This window comes from Meles meles, unplaced genomic scaffold (genome assembly GCF_922984935.1).
Source record: "Meles meles unplaced genomic scaffold, mMelMel3.1 paternal haplotype, whole genome shotgun sequence".
In the NCBI taxonomy this organism is placed as follows: Eukaryota; Metazoa; Chordata; class Mammalia; order Carnivora; family Mustelidae; genus Meles; species Meles meles.
The window spans coordinates 255,608-264,853 of NW_025721520.1; the positions used below are offsets into that span (position 1 = coordinate 255,608).

The 9,246-nt window shown below is 37.4% G+C and overlaps 1 pseudogene; it reads left to right on the forward strand.

The window, feature by feature from the left end:
• Window positions 1-235: 235 nt before the first annotated feature.
• LOC123936443 lies at window positions 236-5,778 on the forward strand (annotated as a pseudogene).
• The last annotated feature ends 3,468 nt before the right edge of the window (window positions 5,779-9,246 follow it).

The window sequence follows — 9,246 nt, forward strand, 5'->3', positions numbered from 1 at the left end:
AAATATTTAAAGTGTTCAGGGGAAAATACCCATCAATCTATAATTTTGTGCCCTACAAAATTACATTTTAAAAGTGAAGAAGAAATACTTTCTCAAACAAAAATTACTGAAATTCATTGCCAGCAGTCCTGCCTTGCAAGAAATATTAAAAATATTTCTAAATAAAATATTTCTAAATATTTCTAAAATAAATACCTTAGAGAACTTGGTATTTCCCCCAAACAAGCTTAAAGCAATGCCTACAGAACAACTTACCGGAATTGATAGCAACCAAGATACCCTTCAGAAGGTGAATGGACAAATAAACTGTGATACATCCAGACACCAGAATGTTTACTGCAAAAAAATCAGTGGTTTCTATAAGTGAGGGTAGAGCGAAAGATAAATAAGCAGAACACAGATGATTTTAGGCTCTGAAACTATTTTGTATGATACCATAATGGTGGATATATGCATATACCTACATATGTATAATGGTGGATACTATGCATTTTATCAAAATCATAGAATATGCAATCCCAGGAGAGAATCATAATGTAAATGGTGGGTTTGGGTGATAATTATGTGTCAGTATAGGGATTGTAACAAATATACCACTTCTGTGGAAAAATGCTTATAATGATGGAGGGATGGAATGTGGGAAATCTCTGTACCATTGCCCAATTTTGCTATGAACCTAAACCTGCACTATAAAAGTTTAATTTAAAAAATCACAAAGTATTTTCAAAAACTGTCAAGTTCAACACTTTCAAGATCAGAAACTGTTGTTCTGAAAAATACACTGGTAATAAAATAAAAGGCTAAAAAGAGTTTGGGAGAAATATTTGCAAACCATAGATACAAAAAGGATTTGTATCTAGAGTATGTAAAGAATCATTTCAACACAATATTAAAATAACCAAATTTAAATTAAGCAGGAGATTTTAAAGACATAAAAATATACAGATGATAAATAAACATTTAAAAATATGTTCAACAGCATTAGTCACTAGAGAAATGCACATTTAAATAATGAGATAATACTATATAATTGCTAGAATTATTAAAGTGTTTTTTTATGATTTTATTTATTTATTTGACAGAGAGGGAGAGCAGAAGTAGGTGGAGGGAGAAGCAGGCTCCCTGGGGGCTCAATCTCAGAATCCTGGGATCATGACGTGAGCCAAAGGCAGCCGCTTAACCAACTGAGCCACCCAGGCTCCCCTAGAATAATTAAAGTTTAAAAGACTGATAATACCAAGTGAAAACGTGGATCTACAGGAAATCTCAAACATTATTGATGGGAATATAAAATAATGTCATTGCTTTTGAAAAAAAAAATTTGATAGTTTAAGTTATATGTAACACTTACACATGACCAAGTAATTTCAAAAAATATAAAACTATATTTCCACACATCTGTCTGATTTTTTAAAGAACTTTATTCATAATAGCCCAAACTAAAAATAACCCAAGTGTTCATTAAATTGTTAGTGGATTAACACATTGTGGCATATTCACACAACAAAATACTACTCAATAGTAAAAGAATATAAACATAAGGGAATAATCTATTATATATGCAATATTGCAAATTAATTTTAAAGCATTATGCTAAGTAAAAGAAGCCTGGTACAAACACCACATGTTATATGATTCCATAAACTACAGTGTAATATGTAAAGAAAAACAATTATCTAAGGACTCTGAAGACTGAGCAAAGCAGAGAGATGTCACAGGTAAGTAAACACTTGCTAGAAGAGAATAATCCTAGGTAAGCTTCCTAGTTTTACCACTCAGAGACTGAGGGCAGACACCATTAGTGCAATGTTGTGCAATTACAATATGAAAGTGATAAGACCTTTTTATTAGACTGATGAACCTCGAAGGGCAGAGTCTGGGACAATTACACAGCTGAAAAAATTAAGAGGGGGCAGAGTGGAGTGGGGGGGAGGGTCTCTAAAAAAAGAGATAAGATAAGAAACACCGCATTATACCTAATTTGGCTGAAATTGCCATGCACCACATGGAAAAAATTGTAGTTTGAGTTCTGTCAACCTCAACACTCAAAAAAAAAAAAAAAAGTCAATATTCTTTGAAAGTATATAACCTAATCCAGAATCTCTACAATGTATAATTCATACACAGAACACATTTCCAAATTACACAAATTTCAATGAAACTGAAAAATGCCACACTCAAAGAAAAAGACAATCAATGAAGACAAAACTAGAGATGGATCAAGATATTGGAATCAGAGCAGATTTTAAAGAAGCTACTGTAATTATCTTCATGGATATGGAAATACATTGAAGATGAATAAAAAGACAGATCTCAGCAAAGGAATAGAAGCTATAAAAGAAAAATAAAAAAGAAATTAAAAAGTGAAAAATACAATCTGAAATAAAAATTTCACCTAACGGTATTAAAAACATATTGAAGATAAAGTAAATGAACTTTAAGATAGATAATAATAAATTAGAGAGACAATTAAATGCAAAATATGAACAGACTCATAAAACTGGCAACAATTGAAGATGGTCTAACATATATGCAGTGATAGTACCAGGAAAGAAAAATAAATAAATAAATAAGGGAACAGAATAAATTGGATAAAAAAATGTGGCTTATTTCTCTAATTTGGTGAAAAACATAAATGTACAAATTCAAGCTCATTAGAGCACAAGCATAGTAAATGCAAATAAAATAGCACCTATGCACGTACAGTCAAATTTATGCTTAATTTGAAAGTTTTGAAAACAGCCAGAGAAAAACAACATACTAAAAACATACAGAAGAACAAAGTTTACTTGAGATCGTCAAGGTAACTCTTCAATCTCCACTATGTAACACAGAAATATCAGAAATACTAGAAATCTTGTAGATATTTACTGAACAAATCAGAGATTTATTGAGATGTCCAAATGAGGCTATTAATTATTTGGGTTGGCGTAGGTAGTGGAAAAAGCACTATAATTGGGGTAGAAGAGCTCAGTTAAGGTTCACATCAACCATCAAGCAGCTGAGATTCTGAACAAGTTCCTTAGACTCTCTAAGTCTAATCTGCTTATCTTTAAAATTGAAATAATTGCTCCACAAGGTCATTGTGAAGATGACCTAAGACAATCCACATGAAGAGGTGCCCGGGTGGCTCACTCTCTTAAAGTGGCTGCCTTCAGTGCAAGTGGGATCTCAGGGTCCTGGGACCAAGCCCTGCATTTGGCTCCCAGCTCAGTGGGGAGTCGGCTTGTCCTTCTCCCTCTGCCCCTACCTTGCTCCACCCCACTTGTGTGCCCACACTCTCTCCCTCTCTCTCCCTCTCAAAAAAACCAATGAAATCTTGAAAAAAAGATGATCCATGTGAAAATGCCTGTTTTTAACATACAGAAATTGTAATATTTATAATATTTAGTTGAATCTAAATTATGTTTTATGTTTGAGCATTTCTTACAAAGATACACTGTTTAATTTCTGCAAGGAAAGGCCATAATTTTTGTACCATTTTTCTGTATCAATGGTTTATGGACTAAAAATAATTGTCCAATATAAAGGCAAATTACCTGTTGACATCTGCAAATTTACTTAAATCTTTGAAATCTTGTCCATATGTCCTCTCACGCCCCAGCATGGTGACAGAAATTTTAACTGAATGCTTAAAGTTACTGATTTTGTACAACTGACCACCCACCAGAATTCCCTTACCTGGGCTTTTAAAAATATTTGTTACATTAAGATTTCTAATAAATTGAAATTAATTTTCCTTAAAATTATTTGAGAATTTTATTGTGCATTTCTCATTCATTCCATCTCATTAAACATCGCTATGTAATATCTAACTCTAAATAGCTACTAGTATTTTTAACATTTGCACCACAATAAACTTTGATGGTTTAATAGTTGTAGAGTATACTGCAATGTTTAGCTGTACTGCTATTGCATATATAATCAGGACTTTGTAAAGTATACCAAATATACACAAATGTACATTTTTTTTATATAGCAAGATTCAATTTATCTGAGGTAGGCTGTTTTATATAGAAATATCTCGAACATATAGGAATATGTTTTCTTCTTTTATGGATTAATAATTCCAAAAGTGATTCCTTATTTGACAAAGCTTCTAAAATAAATTATGACCTCCTACAAAACTGAAGTGGTCAAAAAGACAAAATATTACTAAATCACCAACAATGTTATGTTTTTATTCCCTGGAATCCAGATATTAAGAAAAAAATAAACTGTACTCTAAGCCATGTTAGGTTGGGATTATTATCTTAATACTGTTAAAAAAATTTTTCATTAAGTCATGGATTTTTATGTGGGAAGTACAAGCAGAGAATTATCTTTAGGAAATGGGAGAAAATTGCAACTACTTTTCAAATGTAATCTTGACATTTTGAAAAGTGCAGTAATGGATCTGTCCTCGTGGAGACAAATATTTTACCCTTCATTTCTGCACCAAAATTCAGCACATTACACCCAGACCTGATCTAGTCTCCATGGTCTGTCTTAGGGGGGTTATATGCTGATAAAGGTATGTCCCAATAAACAGCAAAAATTCACTGAATGTTTCTGTTCTCCACCCTTTCAATTGATACTGACAGTAATCTTTTTTTTTTAATATGTTTTTATGCAGTAAAATAGATGATTCAGTCAAAAGAAAAAGTTTGTGAGAACTTCAAAGCAACCACAGTCCCTGGGACTGAGAATTAGACCCTATGGCCCCATTCTTCCAGTAGGATACACTTACAGAAATAAACACTATTTAAAAACATCCAGAGTTTGCCTTCACTTTATCCCTTACTAATGATAAGTGGAAGAAATGTTTAGAGTCACAAAAATCCCCCACTACATATGTCAGTATTTTATTTTTTTTCTCCTCTTTGCATTGAGATAATATATACAAAAGTGCTTTACCACCCCAGGGGTGCTGCCCGCCCATTCGCCAGCGTGTCCCTCCATCCACCTGCAACAGGCAGTCCCTCTGGCTGTCCCACTGAATGGCGCCAGAGAAGCCCAAGGCCTGGACTCTTGCTTCCTGGCGGAGGGATCTGTGGCGGCTGAGACAGGGGCAGTGAAAATAGGTGGAAGTGGTAGCTTTGGCAGTGGTGCCTTGGGTACAGGCAGCTGGCGTGTTGGAGGGCAGCACATAAAGGGGCTGCCACTGGGTGATGCGGTGACCACTGCGGCAGGCTCAGGAGTCAAGTGGGCCCCTGCCCTCAGTCCATCTTGCTGGACCCGCGCTCCCGAGCTCCCCATCTTCTGTGGCTGACCCACCATCACGGAGGCAGCCTCGCTCCCCCTCGCCTGTTCCCAGTCCCTCCTCTGTCCCCATCCCTGCCTGGGGCCAACTGCTGCCTGCCTCCTAAGATGGCTCTGTAGAGAATCCACAAGAATGTCAGTCCCTATCAGGGTGGAGTATTTTTCTTGAAAATTCATTTCCCAACAGATTACTCCTTCAAGCCACCTGAGGTTGCATTTACAAAAAGAATTTATCATCCAAATATTAACAGTAATGGAAGCATTGGTCTTGATATTCTCCAGTCACAGTGGTCTCCAGCACTATTTCAAAAGTACTCTTGTCCATCTGTTCTCTGTTGTGTGATCCCAATCCAGATGAACCTTTAGTGCCTGAGATTGCTCATATCTACAAAACAGAAAAGTACAACAGAATAGCTCGCGAAGGGACTCAGAAGTATGCAATGTAATTAAAGAAATTATTGGATAACCTCTACAAATAAAGATAGGGGAACTCTGAAAGAGAAAGTCCTTTTGATTTCCATGTGACTGCTTTCTATGAGCCCATGCCTCATCTTCCCCTGTGCACATGTTTACCTGATATGGCAGTGCTGCATGTTGTACATACTTGGAACAACAAACTAGAAATACTGTACTTCTGTACCAACATTGCCTCCTAGCAGAGAAGTGTGTGTGTGACAAGCCACTTCTCCAGGTGTAACATAGATGTGAGACTAACAGTTTTCCTTACTGACTTGAATTTGGATAAAGGCAAGGTGAGGGGTGGTGGGTATGGTGTGTGCTTGGATGGGGAAGAAAAGCTCCACTGACCTGTAGGAGATTGTTTTAGGTGAATCCCTTTAAACTCAGAACAGTTATGAAAAGCAAGGAGAAGAACACGAAGCTATTTTTGTATTCATGTTTTTCTGAAAGACCTACATATGAGGTGAAAGTTATGACCAACCAGATGAAACTCTACTCACATCCTGTATTTTAAGGTCTAAGTTTAACTGGTCAACATTTAAATGGATTGGAGCTATTAGTACATAAAGTGTGATGGGCTTTGGTCCCACAGCTTTTGCATCTCCCCACCCTTCAACCTTTGTCCTTTCAGCCCCTTTCTCTCTTCCACATTCTTTGGTTTGTATGTGGTTTCTCAGTTAATACTCTTATTGCTCTTATTTTTCTTATGTTTTCAACTGCTTAGGTCTATCTGGATGTAAGCATGAAAACTCATTTGATGGAAATACTTGTGTATATTTATTTAAAGACCCAATTGCTCCTCTGGAGCTTGTATGTTCAAGAATGATTAATCTGTGTAATAAACTGATAACTACAGTCATTACATATAATTTTGTGTGAATAGGTTTTTTGATTTTAAGAACTCTGTCTAGCAGAGATTAGTGGTGGGTTCCCCCTCCCCTCCATGAAACAAATGTTTCATTTATACTGGTTACATTTCAAATCACTAATTCATTCTTCTGCCTCATTGATCCTAGCAGTGAGAGCCTCCATTTTTTTTTAAGATTTTATTTATTTATTTGACAGAGAGAGAGGACAAGTAGACAGAGAGGCAGGCAGAGAGAGAGAGGAAAGCAGGCTTGCTGCTGAGCAGAGAGCCCGATGCGGGACTCGATCCCAGGACCCTGAGATCATGACCTGAGCCGAAGGCAGCGGCTTAACCCACTGAGCCACCCAGGCGCCCGAGAGCCTCCATTTTTGATTGCACCTCATTAATAGCTTTTTTTATTTCAACTTGATTAGATTTTAGTTCTTTAATTTCTCCAGAAAGGGCTTTTATATCTCCAGAGAGAGTTTCTCTAATATCTTCCATGCCTTTTTCAAGCCCAGCTAGAATGTTCAGAATCATCATTCTGAACTCTTGATCTGACATATTACCAATGTCTGTGTTGATTAGGTCCCTAGCCTTCGGTACTGCCTCTTGTTCTTTTGTTTGTGGTGATTTTTTCCACCTTGTCATTTTGTCCAGATAAGAGGATATGAAGGAGCAAATAAAATACTAAAAGGGTGGCAAAGACCCCAGAAAAATGCGCTGTAACCAAATCAGAAGAGACCCCAAATTATGGGGGGGAGAAAGGGAATAAAAAGAGGTTCAGAAAAAAAAACAAAAAAAGAAAAAAAATTTTAAAAATAAAACAAATAAAGAAAAAATATAAAAAAGAAAGAAAAAATATATATATTTAGATAACCTAGTCAAAAAACGTTAAAAAAGAAAAGGGTAAAAGTTTTAAAAAATTTAGCAGAAGAAGAAAAAAAGAAAAAAAATTGAATAAACTGCAAGACTAAAGAATCATGGGGAGAAAGCCATGAGTTCCGTGCTTTGCTTTCTCCTTCTCTGGAATTCCGCCGCTGTCTTAGGTATTGAACCTGCTTTCATTGATAGATGAACTTCATCCTGGCTGGATATTTTGTTGATCTTCTGGGGGAGGGGCCTGTTGTAGTGACTCTCAAGTGTCTTTGCCCGAGGTGGTGTTGCACCACCCTTACCGGGGGGCCCATACTAAGTAATCCGCTTGGGTTCGCTTTTGGGAGCTTCTGTTCCCTGAACGCTTTCCGTAGAGTTCTGGAGGATGGGACTGAAAATGGCAGCTTCCCAGTCTCTGGCCCAGAGGAGCTGAGAGCCTGGGGCCCCACTCCTCAGCACGCCCCCAGAGGACAGCACCCAATCACTCCCGTATCCCCAGCCTCCAGCCATGCTCTGAGCTCACCCAGCCCACGGACCAGCTCAAGGTAACCCCGAGCTGAGAGTTCAGTCCTCGGCTCTGTCTCTGTAGCTGGCTTCTCCATTCTAACACCTGAAAGCTCTGGGACACTCCAATACCCCCGATCCTTCTGTGACCCTGCGGGACCTGGGGCCACGCTGACCCCACGTGGGCTTCACCCCAGTTTAGTCTCTGGACCAAAGTCCCTCAGTGGAACAGACTTTTAAAAGTCCTGATTTTGTGCTCCGTTGCTCCGCCGCTTGCCTGGAGCCAGCCCCTCCCCCCATGGTCTATCTTCCCGTCGTTTTAGATTCACTTCTCCGCCAGTCCTACCTTTCAGAAAGTGGTTGATTTTCTATTTCTAGAATTGCTGTTCTTCTTCTCTTTGATCTCCCGTTGGATTTGTAGCTGTTTGCAATGTTTAGATAAGCTATCGAGCTGATCTCCTGCTACCTGATGTAGTCTCAGCCTGCTACTTCTCCACCATCTTGACTCCTCCTCCCTACTGGTTACATTTCAAAATCATGAAACAATTCCAGTTTACATAGTCAAAAGGATATCTTGAAAGTAATTTTACTGAACAATATAAGGGCATAAGCTTAAAAGCATTTCCATGAAACTTACATGTGCAGTATTCCAGGAAAATGAGTGTTAAACTAATAAGAAATCTGCGTTATTAATGAAACTAAGATTCATTTCATGAAAACCTTGTAACATTTCCTTGGTACATAGGACATAAAACAAAGGCATTGCTATTTGGTAAGGTAAGCTTCTGTGATCATGATTGTTAAAAGAGCAACAGTGACCCAACCTGGGAAACATGAGCACAATCTTGTATTGGAGGGTCTACATAGTTACTTTGCACTGACATTGCAGGATGTTCATCCAATTATAAACTGTACTGTATGGGGCTTTTTGAAGTCTTCCCTTGACTCTAGTAAAGTGTAGTTTGAAACTTGTAAACAACTGTGTTTGCCAGAAACATCGTTCATGTGAACTAGGCAAATTACCTTTTTTCCCTCCTTCTCCTAATCTAATTATAAACCAGGCCAGCCTAAAAACCACGGCTGATTATCTCTAGCATCAGGTTCTTTCAAATGCATCTTTACACTCTTGCACAAAAATTGAGGAATAAATGTCCACTGTTTTTGTTTTTTAAAGAAAGTGCTTTACCTGGTACCTAAAATAAATTAGTTGCCCAATATTGTGTCATTTTGGTCTTTTAATTGTTTTGTTTCATTCATTTTTCCCTTTACACCTTGAAAAGATACTAAGAAATTCTAATCAATACAGTCAAAAAGCAGAC